General features: G+C 42.7%; 1 long non-coding RNA gene across 1 annotated transcript; it reads left to right on the forward strand.

Annotated features, from left to right (window-relative positions):
- The first annotated feature begins 479 nt into the window (after positions 1-479).
- LOC148394845 (uncharacterized) lies at positions 480-16,448 on the forward strand. The gene is made up of 4 exons (XR_015859543.1): positions 480-2,512; positions 2,630-2,715; positions 2,790-3,259; positions 16,170-16,448. It is a non-coding gene; the product is annotated as an uncharacterized LOC148394845 (long non-coding RNA).
- Positions 16,449-18,917: the final 2,469 nt, after the last annotated feature.

Below are 18,917 nucleotides of genomic sequence, written 5' to 3' on the forward strand. Positions count from 1 at the left end.
TCGTAGACCTCAGCAGGCGAACGTAATCCATTTTGTTGTCCAGCGATCGAACATTCGCCAGAAGAATGGAGGGCACCGCCGGTCGCGCTGGGTTGGCCGCCAGCCTGGCCCGGACGCCTCCGCGCTTGCCCCTCTTCTGCTTCCTCGCACACCGTTTCCGACGACTCCCAACCGGGGGAGGAATAGCGGGTGAGGTCGGCGACGGATCAGGACGTAGCAGTCCGAGCGCCTTTAATGTCGACGCTTCAAAGTCCCGAACGCCGCAAAACCCACTTCTGCCGATGTCAAGCAGAACCTGCCTGTTGTACTTGTAGCACGGACGAGACGAACACACAAGACTGTCGGACGAACACTCATTAGACGAACAAATCACCGTACTGACGGGACAGAGAGTGGCCGCTGCGTATGCACGCGCCGCCATCTTGACAAGATGTAAATAATCTTTTTATTTTATCTTGTGCCTTATTCGGTGAGTGACCCTTGGACTGCAAAGTGCACTTTGCTGAGTACAGCAATGTCTATGTTGAGCCTTGCTAGTTCTTTGGCGACTGCTGAGCGTCTTCAAGGACGATCGTTATTGAGTCCGTCATTGTGCATGCATTCCAGCATGCAATTATCAGGTTCTTTGTTTTTCTTTTCGCACCGCGTGTTGTGATGCCCGTTGGCAGTGGTGAGCCAGCCGGGTCAAGTGAAAGAAGCCATGTTTAAACTATCTTTTCTAGGTCAGTCTCCATGTGGAGTAAACAGGGCTATCCCTAAACAGGGCCTGCTTGGTCACCCAGGGCCCTGCCGAATGATACTGTTGTCGCGGGTCAGAAATCAAACGACCATAGCTTCTGAGCCGCCTGCATGCGGGGTAGAAACTGCAGCTCCCAATGCCATCATGCACCTGCTGTTTTCGCCTCTTTCCCATCGCTGCAGGACTTTACTTCCTGCCTACGCTCGTTGCTTAAAGTGGGGATCAGCTCGCGCACACCAATTCCACTCTTTGGGGTAGGTGACACTCCACAGTGGCATAGACAGGCTGAGATGGCTGTGGTGACCATCAGGTTGTAGGTTTTACATCAGAGTGACCTTCTCTTAGCCTCAGGCTAAAAAGCCTTCCTCGGAGGCACGGGGGCACTAACCCAGGGGTGCGCGGTGCGATACCAAGGGGGGCGCGTGTGACACCAGGGAACATGCTTTTCTTTTGGCTGTACTAGATTAAAGGGTAATTAGACATCCACTGCAGTAGGTGGGAGTGGCAGTATCACTGGAAGAGTGTGCGCAAGGAGTAATCGCTCTATACAGTGTAGAGCGCACGGAACATACACACACACAGCACAGAGCAGGCGATAAAAAGTGCATGGACAAATATTTAACAGGGTTGAAAAGAACGGCGGAGAGAGACGGAGATAAGAGAATTGAGAGTCACACGAAAGCTAAGACAAGGAAATATGACGAAGCGTACGTAGCGCTCTGCTTCAGTGCGACTACGATGGGAGATGAGGAAAGATCGGTGTGTTTACTGTGCCTTACAATTTTGGCAGCGGACAGTATGAAGCAAAATAAATTAAGGCTGCACTTATGAAGTCATTGCACCCCAATCACGCTGATAAGATACTTGAGGTTTCTCAGCAAAAACAGGCTGAATATTGCCAACAATCATCCCACTTTGTGAATGCTACTTCAGTCAATCAGCAAGCACAGTAAGCATCGTATAAAGCAGCGGACCAAATTGCTCAGTGCAAGAAAAAAACACACCATTGCGGAAGGGCTGATACTACCTGCAGCCGTGGATATGATCTCCGTCATGCTGCCTTATTTTGAGCACAAATTGTTTTATTCATTTTTGTTTTGTAGGTTAAAATGTTTTATATATTGTGCTCCTGAGTTAATGTTGCTGATTACTTTAACAACAATAATATAAGGTATGTGACTTTGATGTCTACTCATATGCAAATGAGATAGGGGTCATAAAATGTTATGACCTTTTTATGATTTGTTATGGTGCTTAGTTTTTAATCAGGATATGTTTTAAAGTCAGCTGAGCTAGGGTCATTAAAATGTGTGTAGTTTTTAATCATGATATGTTTTAAACTTAGCTGAGCTGGGGCCATTAAAATAACGTCAAAAATCATTAGCGGGTGCTAAGATAACGCCAGTCGTGACGGCGTCATCTTTGGCTGTCGCCATTTTTGAATGTGGACATGCATGGGCATATATTTTTATGAATCAAACCAGAGAAGTGGAGGGAGCTTTGTTGAAAAAGAGGGGGTCAAGGGAGGAGTTTTGTTGAGAAATAGACATTTGAAGAAGATAGTCAAATGAGGTAGATCCTTTGATGCGTCATCAGTATGCAGCCAAAGTTATCTGATTTCTCGCGACACGTGATCCCATAGGCGTGGTCTTATCCCCGCCAAAATTTGAAGTTGGTTTGGTGTGGATGACCAACGCTCATTTTGAGAAGACAAGCCATCGTTCTGAGCAACGGAGTCGAAGCCCGTCAAAAGTTGTTTCGAGATGGTTAAAGGTAAGTCATGTTACTATTTTGTCGCCGTAATAATAATAATGATAATGATAATAATAATAATAATAAATAATAATACACTGCGGTTATTTATAAAACACGGCGTAATGTTTATGTAAGGTTTGTAGACATCATCGTTCTTGCCGATGTCCATTCAGCCTTCGATGACGATTTTAGCGACGTTTATCTAACACAATCAGACGACGGTGAGTCAATCGTTCATCTAAGGTAGTTCATATAAATGCTATTAGTTGGTGATTTTATTTTATGTATGTAACAGATCTCGTGGCCGCGGCTACTAGGAAAAACAATCAGCCGACACAAGCTGCCTTCGAACGCCATTTTGAAGCAGCGGAAGCGGCAGAGCCAGCGAGACCAAGCGCATCAGGGTCACGTGCTACTGTTGAAACCAATCCAATTGCATCCCATACCGACCGACAGGAAACATCGACGGACACAGAGTTAGCTGAAGCTCTATCTACATACGAGGGCTTGAACCATCATCAAGAGTCGACAAACAAAGTTGGAAGTATTCCTTCTATTTTGCTCTCTTTGTATGCTATCATCCGACATACTATTTTTTGCTATTTCTGATATTATAATGGATTAACTTTTTATATCTACTTCCAGGTGAGCGTCGTGACACGGAGGTACAGAGAGGAAGGAGGAGGGGGAGGGGGCCGCCCTTCGACAACACGCGCCACTCAGCCAGCAGGGGGCCTGATAGGAGACAGCCTGTAAAGTGCCATGGTAATTGTATCTACAAAAGACTGTTACAAGAATGTTTTAAGCTAATACGTATTCTGACAGATTTGGCCGAATCAAAATAGGTCTGTGTTGTTTCTGTTGTGTTTTGTAAAAGGAAATATAATGGATCATTCAAACCTTACGTCAGCAGAGTCAGATTTCTTAGCAAACATTGATGAAATAGATTTGCGACCATTTAGCGAAACAAGCCAAAGAAGTGACACACCTGAGCTAGATTTGTCAAGCGTTAACAATGATTCGTTATCAAACAATACGTCTAAGAGTCAAATAACAGATTTGCTCAACAATGTGAGCACTGCTTTGTTAGAGGGGGAAAGACCAGTCAGTCCTGCTATTCTTACCCATTTACAAGCTGTCATAGATGAACTGAATAATCAAAGTCTGAATGAAGGTAGACAGAGTCCTACACAAATCCCGTCACAATTGCTAAACATGATAGCAGAATTAAACAACCAAGCTAATGACAGCAACGAGCGTATCAGTCCTTATATTCCTGTCCAGTTGCTAAACATTATCCAAAATCTAAATACGCAGCCTCTGGTTGACCCGTTGACCGCTAACCCTGTCGATTCATCGCCGGCTGTTACTGACGACATTCCACCGGCATTTCAGCCTAACAACTGCTCTGTTATAATTGATCACGAAATAGATGTTATTGATGACAGCACACCAGCATTTCAACACATGCCCCAGCAATCTAACAGCGGTTCTATATTAACTGATCAGGGCGGCGGTTCTGTTGTAGTCAATAGACCGCATTTCAATAATGTAGAAGTAAGGCGACAGTTAAATATACCATTGCAACTGAACATCAATGATTTTGCGACGTTCTACTTCCAGATTGAAGATAAAATAGATGATGTTTTGCAAGAGGTGGTTAGTCGAGCACAACCAGGTGATGTGATTCAGGCTGAGTTAGTGGGTGGTAATGATAGAGCTCACATCTACCAGCAAACAAGTGACATAAACTCTATCAGAGATAGTGTAACGGACATGCTTGAGCGTTTAGCCCAATCAAATACAGAGCTTCTGGCTGATGAGAGGTTAGAGCTTATTGTGCAAATAGTCACTCCGTTGCGCGGTGGAATACGTCGTAGGTTGGTGAACAGTGCCAACAGAGAAATTTTGAGGTTGAAAAAACGACACACATACCTCGTAATAAAGACAACAATCTATGCTTTGCTCTCTCTCTAACCTATCTGCTAAATGACACACTCACATCAAAACAAGCCACAAGACAGGCACGGCTCTTACAAGAGAGTGTGGGGTTGAATTGACAAACACCTGTGAGTCTGGGTGATGTCCATAAATTTGAGAAAGTCCTCAAACGGAAAATAACTGTAATGTATCGAAAAGAGGACTGCCGCCCTATGACTTTTTTCGACACACATTATCCCAAAACAGACAACTCATTTGTCTTACACCTCGAGGGTCATTACTACGGCGTGAAAGCTATAGAGGCATTCTTTGGTCACGCGTTCTTTTGCAGACTTGCTACAAGGGGCATGAGAATTGGCAACAGCATCAGTGTGAAGGACACTGTAACATTTGTCTCGATTCGTGTTGTAAACAACAGCGGATTAAACGTGTTATCTGCCCCGATTGTAACAAAACTTGTCGTAATGAGGAATGCTTTGCCAAACATAGAGTTTCGAGCGACGAATCGTGTGAGCAACTGCACTACATACAAAAAAATGCTTGCAGTGTGGTCTCCAGTATTATGTGAAAGCTGATGCAACCGTTGCTAAACATCGTTGCCCTGTTAAAAAATGCACAGTGTGTGATGAGATCTTAAATCAAGATGATTCCTTGCTGAACCCCCACATGTGCTACATTCAGCCCATCAAGCCTCAACCACCTTGCAAAAATGTAGTCTACTACGATTTCGAAACCTTTGTAGACGTAGATGGTTTACACAAACCTGTTTTCATCTGTTGCAAATCGAATAAACTGACGAAACAGTGGTTTGGCACAGGTTGTGTTGACGAATTTCTCAGATTTTTTCGAAACCCTCGGTTTAAACAAACTACATTTGTTGCACTTAACGCGAGAGGTTTTGATTCGTACATCTTGATAAGGAGAATGCTTGAATTAGGTCTCAAACTTGACATTCTGATGCAGGGGAGTAAAGTTCTATCATTTGTCGATTTAGACATAAAATCTCGATTCATAGACTCTCTCTCATTCTTGACGATGCTTCTAAGTGCGATGCCTAAGGCCCTGGGGTTTGAAGACAAATCAAAGGGTTATTTTCCCACACAAATTCAGCTCTTCAGAGCATCTAAACTACGTAGGGTCTCACCCTGACCCCACGTACTACGATATCGATCAAATGTCACCCTCTCAACGAGCAAAGTTTGACGAATGGTATGCCAAAGAAGCTAACAATGTGTTTGATTTTGCTAAACAGGTGATGTTGACCTGTTAATGCAGGGGTGTGAGAAATTCAGGAGTGAGTTTTTTGAGGCCACAGGTATAGGCCCGTTCAACGCTGTGACAATAGCCTCTGCGTGCATGAAAGTTTTTCACACTAATTTTCTAACCCCTCAAACACCAGCCATTACACCTTCAGACAACTATATGGGTCAGCACAAAGCTTTTTCGCATGACTCTATTCAGTACATGCAATGGATCATGCACAGCCAAAATATCCAAATTAGACATGCATTGAACCGGGGGTGAAGTTAGGATAGATAACACGGTAGACGGCTATTCTGAAATTGGGGGCGTAAAAATAGTGTTTGAGTATTTTGGTTGCTATCACCACGGCTGCGCAGAATGCTTCGACCTCTCTAAAATATGCCCGACAACAAAACACACAAAAGAAAATTCAGGACCTACAGCTTAGACAGGATGTGCACCTTGTAATTATGTGGGAGCATGAATGGTTGTAAATGAAAAAGATGAACATAGAGGTGAAGGAATTCCTAAAAAAAAACAAATTTCCTACACCGCTCAAACCGAGGCAGGCTCTTTTTGGGGGCAGAACAAACGCATTCGTTTTAAGATACACGGCAGAGCCTAACGAGCGTGTGTTGTATGTTGACGTGACATTATATCCATTCATCAACAGTGCAGGCGTCTACCCTATCGGTCATCCAACGATTATCCACGGTGATTTTAAAGACCCTAGGTCGTATTTCGGTTTCATCAGCACCACAGTCAACCCACCCCGTGGCTTGTATTTTCCTGTTTTAACCTTCAAAACAGCTAAAGGTAAACTAGTCTTCACACTGTGTCGTACATGCGCTGAGTGTAACAACCAGCGGACAGCGTGTACACATAATGATGAGCAGATATTACCGAAGTATGGCATTACACAAGAACGAGCGACACAATTTTCCGTGATTACATGCGAACATTTCTAAAAGGTAAACAGGAATCTTCAGGTTATCCGGCTCACGTGGTCAACCAGTCTGATAGAGAAAAATACATAGAAGGGTACGCCATTCATCAGGGTATCCAACTAGAGCAGGGGTGGGCAATTAATTTTTACAAGGGGCCACATGAAAAACCTGAGTTGTGTCAGAGGGCCACACCTACGATAACTTAAACCTGCTCAATTTTCTTCCATTGTAAAATGTACTAAATTATTTACTTTAAATAGTTGGTACTGGTAATTAGAAGAATACAATTATTCTGTTTATGTTTATATTAAGCTATGGGAAATTGTGGTGTAAAGGTCAAATAAAAAGACAATCATTAATCAGTACAATTTATTCTTAACGTCTTTAACTTTTCCTCAAATGACAGAGCCGCTGCATCTCTGGGTGTGAAGTTTGATAAAAAGTCCTTGTTGGGCTTGCAGTTTTGCTAGCAATGCATCAGCCTCTGATGCGCCCTGTTTATCAGACAGATGTATTTTTTTCTCATGCTTGGTCGTGTAGTGGCGACTCAAATTCTATTCTTTAAACACAGCGACCTGTGTACCACAAATCAGGCACATGGCTTTACCTTTCGTTTCTGTAAAGAAATACTTGGCAGTCCATGTCTTGTTGAAAACACGCCGCTCCTTGTCAACTTTTCTTTTCTGAGGGTCAGCACACGTTTAGCGGGCAGCATTACTTCGCACTGTTCACCTTCACGCACAGCTCACATACACGTACGCTACACGGAAGTGCGACGCCTTTCAAAATAAAACCGAAACAGTTGTATTGTACGCACGACACTAATTTAAAAAAAAAATAAAAATAAATTACGATTGGCCTCATGCGGGCCGGACAGGGACGCACAAAGGGCCGGATGTGGCCCGCGGGCCGTAATTTGCCCAGGTTTGAACTAGACTCTTCCAAAATTGTTGTAAACCCGGGAAAAAGCCAAGTGTCAAAACTCTGTCTTAACAATCTATGAGGAAAACTCGCGCAGCGTGAGAACATGACAAACACAAAAATTGTGACAAAATCTGAGGAGTTTTTTGAACTTCCGTTTTCAGGTCTGTACGATGTGAAATTCTTCTATTTTATCAGTGAAAAGCTTTCAATTGTGCAGTATTGTTTCAACATAAAGAATGAGATACCCGCCTCAAAAACATCAAACGTGGCTGCAGCATGTTTCACAACAGCCTATGCACGTCTAAAAATGTACAGCTATTTAGAAATTTTGCAGAGGTGGGCCCTTTACACCGATACAGACAGCCTCGTGTACACGGTGAAACCGGGCGAAAGTGTTCTCCCTCTAGGGGATTATCTGGGTGATTTGACAGATGAGATTTCGAATGACAGCATTTTAGAATTTGTCTCAGCTGGGCCGAAAACATACGCTTACAAAACACGAGGATCATCTCAGACGGTCATGAAAGTTAAGGGAATCACGCAGACTCACGAAAGCAGTCAGAGCATCAACCTCGATAGCATGCTCAATTTGGTTCAAGGGTACATCGACACAACAGGTGCAACCTCAGATGTGCTATACGCTCCTCAACATAATATCGTTCGCGATAAGAAAGGGTTTCATCTCAGAAACATGTCATTTTCCAAGCGGCTTCGTGTGGTGTACAATAAGAGGAGGCTGCTAGACCGAGGCACCACTGAACCGTTTGGCTACTGATATTTCTTTCTATCCATACGTACGTGCGTGTGTGGAAATGGCTTTTAACCAGATTGAATTTGACCCTAGATTAGAACTTCCTTTTTCATCTCTAGTAGCAGGGCCTTCAAGTTGTGGCAAGACTTTCTTTGTAAAAAATGTATTGGAAAATCCTGAACATGTTATGAGAAAAAAAACTGATAATATTGTCTGGGTTTATACTTCATATCAACCAATGTACGATGAGCTCAAAGTCCTGAATAAAGACATTCTTTTTATCGAAGGGCTGCCTGAATCTTTTGATGACGAGAAGCTGTTCCCCCCCGCACCAGCATCATCTACTGATTTTGGATGACATCATCTTCCAAGCTTTGGATAATCCGGAAGTGGTCCGGATATTCACCCAATATAGACATCATAAACATTTAAGCGTTATAATGCTAACACAGAATGTATTCCATCAGGGCAAATTCAGCTGTACTATTAGTTTAAACAGTAATTATTTGATTTTCTTAAAAAAAAAAAACATGATAAATTGCAAGTGAATGTCTTGGCGAATCAAATTTCTCCCAACAACCGGAAGTTTTTCCTGATTTGACACCTTCATGCCCAGAACAATATAGACTACGTACAGGTGTACTACATAACCAGTGGCCTGTCGTTTATATCCCCAAACAATAAAACAATAACGAAGCTTTTAAAAACAAATGCTCCGTTACTCAAATCTTTGTTTACATCCAAACCGGCCAAATGTAAGCATTTGGTCCTCAGAGGTCCTACTAGTTTAGTGAAAACATTGTGTGAGATTGCTCTAAATCTTCTTAAAGGACATGTGCCCTTAAAATCAAAACTTTACAAGAGACTTAAAAAGTAAAAGAAAAATATCCGCTTTTTGGCTGATAAGAAAAATACTTTGAAGAAGAAAAGAGCTGTGTTAGTTCAGAAAGGTGGATTTATTTTGCCGTTACTGGCCGCTTTCGCGCCTATTCTCGGAAGTGTCATCTGTGGTTTTATCACCAGTGGCTACCTTCCACCCAGACAGTCTGGTGAACGCGCACTCACGCACGCCGCCCAGGACTAGATCGATCGTCGCTCTTCAGACACAAAGTATGGCAGCGGCCCAAGAGGTTTGTACGGCTTCGTGCACCAACTGCACCCTTCTCTTAGAAAGGTTGTCTCTGCGAGAGGGACGTGTCCGCCAGTTAGACCAGAATAGTGCGATAACAGTAGTTGCGGCGGACACAGACGCGGGCTGTAGTCGGTTAACATTAGCCCCAAGCGGCTTGCTAATCGCGATGAGCCAGGTAAGATGCATAGCCGTCCAAAGACATCTCGGTCTACTGGCCCTCGCACTCTGGTCATAGGCGACTCCATTACCCGAAACATTACGCTTAAAAATCCAGCCACGGTAATGTGTATTCCTAGGGGCAGACCACCCGACATAGAAGCTAATCTTAGGGAGCTGACTCGCAATAGGCCTAGTCAACAGCGTAGTTCCACCAACACTAGCTACTCGGACATAGTGATACACGTCGGCTCCAATGATGTTAGGATGAGACAATCGGAAATCACAAAGAAAAACATAGCGAGGACTTGTGATCTTGCCAGAAAGATGAGTCGGCATCGAGTATTTGTCTCTGGCCCCCTGCCTGGGAGAGGCACTGATGAGAGGTTTAGTAGATTAGTCTCCCTTAATCGATGGATGGCTGGGTTCTGTAAAAAGCAGGGACTGTATTTTATAGATAACTGGTCCTCCTTCTGGGGCCGCCCCGACCTGCTGAGGAAGGACGGCCTTCACCCTAACCGTGAAGGCGCCTTCACTCTTTCTAGGACTATAGATTACTGTTTGAGCCACTCATGACAGGTCACTTTAGAGCAGGCCAGGGCACAGGTGATTAGACCACCTGTGAGGATGGGTTTGAAGTCTTTTAAGTTAAAGTTAACTAGCGCTAGGCTAGACTTTCAGCATACACATAGCTCCTCGTGTAGACTAGAGCGCGACAGTTTAAATAGTGCTGCAGTACACATAAACACACTTTCTACTGGGGTAGTAGACAAATCCAATCACTCCGTCCCGACCGGTCTTGCTAATGAAACGGTGCCTGTTTTAGATAACTTCACATGTGTAACAAATATTCATCATCAAATTCCCACGGTCGTTTCATCTCACCGCGCTAATAAACTTTTGAGAGGTGATGTTAAGCCTAGAGAACACAATTTTACTCGCATCCCGTTTAAAAATCCTTCGATAGATACGCACCCTGATCGACCGATTACACTTAAACTCAGTTTTATGAATATTAGATCGCTTCATACGAAAGCAGTTCTCGTTAATGACCTTATCACAGAACATAATCTAAACGTTTTTGGTCTTTGCGAGACCTGGTTAAAACCTAATGAACTGCTGCCACTTAACGAGGCCTCGCCTCCAAATTTTGTGAGCTCGCATGTGGCACGTCCTCGAAAAAAGGGTGGGGGTGTCGCCCTCATCTCAATTTCTGAGCTTAGATTTAGGCCTCGCTCAATTCACGTATTTAAAACATTTGAAGTTCTCATTGTGCGATCCACTGCTTTACCGTCATTCTATCTTGCTGTTATTTACCGTCCACCCGGGGCTTACTCTGGCTTCCTGGATGAATTTTCAGAATTTGTGGCTGATCTAGTGACAAATGCAGATAATATAGTTATCATGGGTGATTTCAACATCCACATGAATTCACCGTCAGAACCACTGACTTCGGCATTTCAGACTTTAATCGATACGTTTGGTTTTACGCAAGCCGTACAGGCAGCAACGCATAAGAATGGAAATACCTTAGATCTGGTATTATCCCGGGGACTAGCAACCTCAAATATAGCAGTACTGCCATACACTACTGTTCTGTCTGATCATTTCTTAATAAAATTTGAAATTTTAGTTCCTTGTCAAAGACAAGAGAGCAATCAGAATTATAGCAGCCGTAATTTTAACTCCATGACTGCAACTGCGCTATCTGAGTTACTGTCGCCGGCAACCGCCATGTTTCCCGCATACAGCGGCTCTATTCATAATCTTACAAATGAATTCAATGCGACATTATTAAAAGCCATCGACTCTGTGGCACCGCTACGTCTGAAAACTCGCCGTAGATGGCCAACTCCGTGGTTCACAGATGAAACACGTACGCTTAAACAATTATGTAGAAAGCATGAGCGCAGATGGCGTTTAACCAAACTTGAAGTTTTCCATCAGGCATGGAAGGACAGCCTCCTGAAATAGAAAGATGCGCTTATCTTAGCAAAAACTCGTTATTTTTCGCAAGTCATTAATCTCAATAAACCAATCCTAAATACCTATTGATACAGTGGCAAAGCTAACGCTGCGCCAGCTGACCCCCGATAGCGCCTTCCACTCAGCTGACGAGTTTATGAAATTTTTTGCTCAAAAGATTGAGTCCATTAGGGACGAGATCAAGAATACCATTCCAATCGCTCAGCCGGTTACTAGCGCTGGGGATCATGCAATAACCCTCTCAAATTTTAAAAGCGTGTCCCTTGAAATGCTTACAAAATTGGTTAGTGCGGCTAAACAAACAACATGTTTACTCGACCCGCTTCCAGCCAAACTACTTAAAGAATTATTTCCAATTTTAGGACTGTCCGTCTTAAATATAATCAATCTGTCTGTTTCCTCTGGGATAGTGCCAACAGCCTTTAAAACCGCTATTATTAAACCGCTACTTAAGCGAGCAAATCTTGACCCGGACTGTCTCAGTAATTATAGGCCAGTTTCAAACCTCCCATTCATAGCAAAACTTCTTGAAAAAGTAGTAGCGCAGCAGCTTATTGATTACATGGTCGCTAATAATCGATATGACTCTTTTCAGTCTGGCTTTAGAGCTAATCATTCCACAGAGACAGCACTTGCTAAAGTGACTAATGATCTCCTCATAGCCATGGATTCAAATACGTCGTCTGTATTGTTACTACTCGATCTTAGTGCTGCCTTTGACACTGTAGACTTCGATATTTTATTAGGGCGTCTTAAAAATTGTGTTGGTATCTCAGGGTCAGCACTCAGCTGGTTCAATTCCTATCTATCAGACAGGACGCACCGAGTGGTCCATGGCAATACGTCCTCTGAGCTCTATAATGTTACGTGTGGTGTCCCACAGGGATCGGTACTCGGACCGATTTTCTTTAATATTTATATGATTCCGCTTGGGGACAAAATACGTAAATATAATATTAGTTTTCAATGCTACGCGGATGACACCCATTTATATATGCCGTTATCGATGACAGATCTGCGGGACTGTTGTAATCACGAGGCGTGCCTTGCGGAGATCAAGGAATGGATGTCTCTCAACTTCCTTCGTCTGAGATGTTGATAATTGGTCCTACTCGTTATCAACACTTATTTAAGGAAACCACTATAACTATAGATAACTATAGATAATCACTCAGAGTGATACGGTAACTAATCTCGGGGTAATATTTGACTAAACGCTCTCCTTTCAAAAACACATTAAGAATATAACCAGGATTGCGCCTTTTCACCTTTTTAATATTGCTAAGATTCGTCTGATCCTCTCGACCGGGGATGCGGAAACTATTATACATGCGTTCGTCACGTCGCGCCTGGACTACTGTAATGTATTATTCTCTGGTCTTCCTAAGTCCAGTATCAAAAGTCTACAGTTAGTGCAAAATGCCGCTGCGAGGCTGCTCTCACGGTCAAGAAAATTTGATCACATTACCCCAATATTAGCCAAATTACATTGGCTCCCGGTCCATTTAAGATGTGACTTCAAGGTTCTTCTACTAACCTATAAATCACTGCATGGCTTAGCGCCTTCATATGTCGTCGACTTAGTCGTTCCTTATGTTCCGTCTCGTAACCTTCGTTTGCAAAACGCTAGTCTTTTAGTTACACCGAGGGCCAAGAAAATGTCTGCAGGTTCTAGAGCATTCTCTATTCGGGCTCCAGAGCTTTGGAATGCCCTACCAATGGATATTAGAACTACTACCTCAGTAGAAACATTTAAGACACGTTTAAAGACACATTTCTATGAGATGGCCTTTAACTAACTTGGAGTGGCCGATTTGGCCGGAGTTTGTTTTGTTCTCTCTCCCCACCCCCTCCCTGGCTGGGGAGGGGGTTAGGTGGCGCAAAAGCTGATAGCGGCTCGCTGGATTCTCGGGGACCAATTCAAGATGAAGAAACTGCTGCTCAACCTCCTTGAAGACACTGCCAGGACAATCGAGGGCACCTCCGACATCCATTTTTTCATTGATTTTAATATTAGGTATTACTTGTGCCCTCTCTGCATCCATTACAACCTGGTGATCCTGAAATGGGGATCCTTCCATCTGTGGTCCCTTCTCAAGGTTTCTCATTTTCCCCTGGCAGGGTTTTTTTGAGTTTTTCCTTGCCCTTTTGGGAGCTTAAGATCAGGGGATGCTTTGAGAATAATTGTCAATTTTGGCTATGTGAAGCCCTTTGAGACTGTTTGTGGTTTAGGGCTATACAAATAAACTTGACTTGAAATGAACAAATCATAAAATGAGTTTGAAAACGGCTCAGAAAATGTACCTGATTTCCCCTTATCAGCTCAAGAGGCTGAACCGGCCTGCCCCGACCATTCGCGATACAGCCAAGTATTCTTTGGTTGAAGAGATGAAACAGGTTTTGGATGATAACAATTTAAATCAATATGAAAAGATCAAAATTTATCAAGCCCTGATGCAACGTTACATAGGGTTGGTCAAACAAAAAGACTCCGAGCAAATTCCTATTGCTATTCACAACGAAGCCAATGAAGGGGGTGAAAAGAACCCACCGGACAAGATTGAACATTACGGGGATATTTTGGACGCCATTGGTCCTCGTTTCCGTCGCAACGCCAGCTATGTGCTGAAAAGATTATCGACAGAAGATGTAAGCTGGACGCCGTTAAGTGAATTTATTTGTAGAGGAAAACTGTCAAAGGCTCCCATATGAGCGATTTGTTATGAGTGGGAAAAAACTAACCGACCAACCGGTAGGATGGACCGAATTTCTCCGGACGCTAGCCCAGCTAAACCTACCGGAAACAAGCATATCCAACCCCTTGGCTCGTGCAGATTTTAAAACTTTAAAATACGCTAGAGATGAAGATGAGGATGTTTCTTATGTAAAAGATCTAAGTGTGATAAATAAAAGAAAAAGAAAGAAGACATCGCCTGGAGTAAAATGGGTTAGTTATTAGACGATAGATACTCTATTGTTGTTACTGGAAAAAAAACCCTCTCTTTAACATTGTTTATTTAATAAAAGAGATTTTTATAAAACATTAACACGGTTTGAGACAATAACATTTTTTTTTAATTTATGCAATGAACATGATGTTTGTCCGCCGCACATCCGGTCTGGCCTTCGACATTTTTTGACAAACTCACTAACCATGGCGTCGTTATGGAGAGGATCGCGATTGTAATGAGTCATCACTTCATGATAGGTGAGCCCCCACCCACGTTGGCTTAAATAATACTCGCAGTGTTGACCGGAGGTGTCTGTCAGCTCGTGTTGCAGTTGGCCGTTCTGGTATTCTACCCGATTAGAATGCTTCTTCAAAAATCTGTATATACTTGACGGGTAATATGGACTGTCCGGTGGCAGACCAAAAGGGTCAAAGCATGTGGCCGAACCGTCCGATTCTAAAGTCAAAGCGAGCCAATGCTCCCCGGGGAGATGCCTCGGATGAGTGTTTACGATGAAATATTTTGGCGCTGTGTCTCTGACGTCAGCTAACTCGTCCGATGCGAAAACACCTCCAAATAACGCTCTTTGCATCCGAGTCATAATCAAGTCCAATTCACGACCATTCATAGCGTTAATAATAGTCCATCAATACTTCCCTCTTGGCGTTAATCTCAATAAGGGAATCGTAAGCCGCATATACAATAAGAGTTGCTGTGTGTGGTAGCGGCATACGGAAACGCAAATCTAGTCTTAAAACGCCATTATTTACGGGTGACAAAGCCCCAGAATCATCTGCCTGACTTAAATTGAAAACAAAAAGTGAGTAGCCTTGACTAAAATCCTGTTGATTGATACAAAGAGGTAGATCTTTCAAAAAACGCCCTGTTGCTGTGTATAAATTATGAAATTCACGTGTACATATCCCAGCTTCGAAATTAGGCTGAAAAGCTTTGGCAGGTATTTGTCGACCTTCGTGGCTAAGAGCCAAGTACTCTATGTTATAATGCAAAAAATTAAACGGGTTTAAATCTCTCCGTCCCATAAAACTGTTATGATTTACTAGGGCTATTACAATTTGTTTGGGGATACGTCCGAGGAAGAGGTTATCCTGATGGCAGATTCGTGAGTTTTGAGGTATGGAGAAAGTCTTCATATTGATTCTGGTTCATGGATACAACACGTTACCTTTCTGTAAAGCTGCGGCGTGGCCTATTGCTACGGCCGCCCGCCCAGCAAAACATCTAATTGACTAAAAATTGTGTTTATAGGGAAATTCACGATGCCAACTTGTTCTTGCGGGGGAATATTTGTTCCATCCCTACGCGTCACCTTTAAACGAAGATGTAGTAGAGTGTCGGATAAATCTAAATATTTTGAGCCGTCCCCGGGTATAAAAAACTCTATGGGGCCCTGGTCCACAATTGCGGACAAAGGCAGAAATTCAACATAAGATGGATAGTTGTGTCAGGGGGACCGTAAAGAGATCCAAACTTGATAACATCGTCTCTTGACTTTTGAAATGTAGAAGAGCCATTTTTTAAGAGAAAATATCTGTCTCGTGTCTCCTCCGCCTTTTCTTGACAACTGGTCTGAGATCGGCCGAGCGCCTTTTTCTTTTAACGCTCCTTTTTCTTCGCCCACCAGGATGGAGTCCCGCACGTGACAATACCGCCAGCCTGGAACCTTGTTGAGCGGTGTCCTGTTTTCGGTGGATCTTCTCTATGACGCACCCTGCTACATCCGTTGCCATGTTACTAACGGCGGCTTGAAGGTGTGGCTTCGCCAAGTTTAACCCGTTTTTGAACATCGGCACCACGAAGCGGAAGAGTTTTGCAAAAATATAGCCCAGACCTCGCCCATATTGAACGGGCCTTCCTTGGAACCCCTGAAATGAACCCCCTGCTTGTGTTTCGTAATAATCGACAAAACGATACAGGCCGGGATGCGTGGTTGACGTCATCATTATTTTTTATTATTTCGATCTAAAATGCAGAATGAGAATGACTTTCCCGTACTCAAAATCTACCGGATTGTTCAGGTCTGTTCGCAGGTAAACCGAAATGGTTTCAATATGGCTTCTGCACACGTCTAAATAGTAAACAGGATTAAAAGTTTTGTTTATAACGTCGCCATAATTCCCTTCAATAGGGAGAGTCCTGAGCATCGGAGCGTAGGCGTCGCCTACTGTCTGATGATGTATGACATCAGTGTAGACGAACATGAAATATGATCTGGCTCGTCTGTCGGCCGGATGTTGTGCGTTTACGCCTTCCGGCTTGAGCGAGAGCCAATGTTCAGGGTTCATTCCAACAATGTACGCTAGAGGGCTCTTGAACATAATTCTCAAACCTTCTTAGCCCGAAAACAAGAACCTCTGTTTATGTTGATCAAATTGCACATCAATCTTTTTCTTACTCACTTTAGTTAATAGAGTTTGAATTTCCGAAGCTAACGATTCGTGGTTGTTGTAGACACCTCCCCGAATTTTAAGCATATGGCGTACTTCTGAATCATCTTGGCATACGTCACCTCTGAGAGCAGAAAGCTTCGGCTGTTTGAGATAGAAATTCCGTTTTTTCTCAGGGACGTCAGAGATTGAGTTGATGTATGAAATCTCACATAAACCGACCTCCCATGAACCTTTTAAGTCGATATGTTACGCTAACTCCACCTTAAATTCTGAAAGGCTATTTTCGCTGAAAAGATACATAGTAGCATTTGACGCTAATGTTACGTAGAATTCTCTCTGGCCTTCACCCATTTTGTAATTTTCACAGAATGACCGTTTTATCGAACGTCAAATGTCTTTAAAGCTCTTTGCGGGTACCCAACTGTCGAATTTGGCCGGCCACCCGACCCAATGGACGAGGAACTCGCGTCTGCCTGACACGATGCGCGATTTAAGAATTTTCTGTATGCGGATTTTTTTTTTATTTTTTACTTTTACTTTTTGTAATTCCGCTTCGTAAAAGCTGCCTTCTATAGGCATACCGTCCAAGTCCGATATTTTATAGACGGGAGGAACGCAATGGAGACGTTGTGTTATTCTGAAAATTTCATCCTTGTAACTTTGTAAATAACCCTTCTCAAAAAACCCTCTTAGTTTGGAAAGCCGCACAGTTTCACCTGGTGCAAAACGGAACTTGCCCCCACGGTGGAAAGGATTGTTTGTATACAGGTTGGTGAAAACAATATCTTTATTATTCTCGTTTACGGCATTTGGTGTCATTTTTATACTACTATGAAAACTGTCATTATAGCTGACAATAAAATCCTGAATTACATTGACGTAACGTTGTGTGTTCTTAGCTGTGAAAAACCTCCACATGCGTGTCTTTAATGTTTTGTTGAATCGTTCAACGGTTTGCGCTTTTGTATCGGAAGACGTTGCAAAATGTATAATATTGTGCTGTCTCATTAATTTCTGGAAATGTTTGTTTAAAAATGGGGAGCCACTAGCTATTAAGACGTCTGCAAATGTTTTGGTGACCTGCGTAACTGTTTTAGCTTTCAAAACTCGTACATTTGCAACGTTTCAAGAAAATATCGATCACGGTTAGTAAATATTTATATCTATCATTGTAGCGTGCTAATGATTGCACATCGCATAAATCTGCTTGAAATTGTCTCATAGGACCTCGAACAAAAACTTTATTTCTAGGAAACGTTATTTTGGCTGGTTTGTGTAAAGTGTAAGCATCTTGATCGGATAAAAAAGCTTTCACTTTTTTAATGTTAGTGTTTTTACAGCTAACAGCCGCTGTTCTGTGTAGGCGTGCCTCTCCCCCGAAACTAGCTGGATTTTTAGCATTATAATAGAGGTTTTCAAGACATCTCTCCCCACCCATTGTCAGGTACGTTCTGCTGGATATCAGAGTGTGACGTTGTTAATAAAACAAACAGGTATGACATTTTGTGATTTTTAATTGAATAGACAGAGAAACCATCACTTTTCTGGTCACAATAGTTTATTACAGAAAAAAGAAAAATCAACTAGTTCTTAAAAACATTACTAATAAGTAGAAACAGGTATAAAACACACAGCAATAAAAATAAAAACATGGTAAAATAAAAAAAAGAAATTCAACATGGTAAGAAAATTCAACATAAAAAAAATGTTTTTCTACAACCCCTAAGGTTTAACATAACGCATGAATGAAGATAACACAGATGGTGTTACTTTGGACTCGATTAGGGTTTTAAGTTTCTTTAGCTCTCTGGTTACATCATTCGGCAGCTGGTGCTTGATACAATCTAGAAACACTGTTAGAACAGTCACCAATTGGGCCCACATTTTTTTCACAATATTTCCCATTGTGTCTTCCCAAAGGTTCTAAATAATAGCTCGACTTCGCTATTACTCAACACAATGTCACTAGCTTCTTGTTTTAT

The sequence above is a fragment of the Syngnathus floridae genome, chromosome 7 (genome assembly GCF_059516105.1).
Source record: "Syngnathus floridae isolate MCC-2025c chromosome 7, RoL_Sflo_1.0, whole genome shotgun sequence".
Lineage (NCBI taxonomy): Eukaryota > Metazoa > Chordata > Actinopteri > Syngnathiformes > Syngnathidae > Syngnathus > Syngnathus floridae.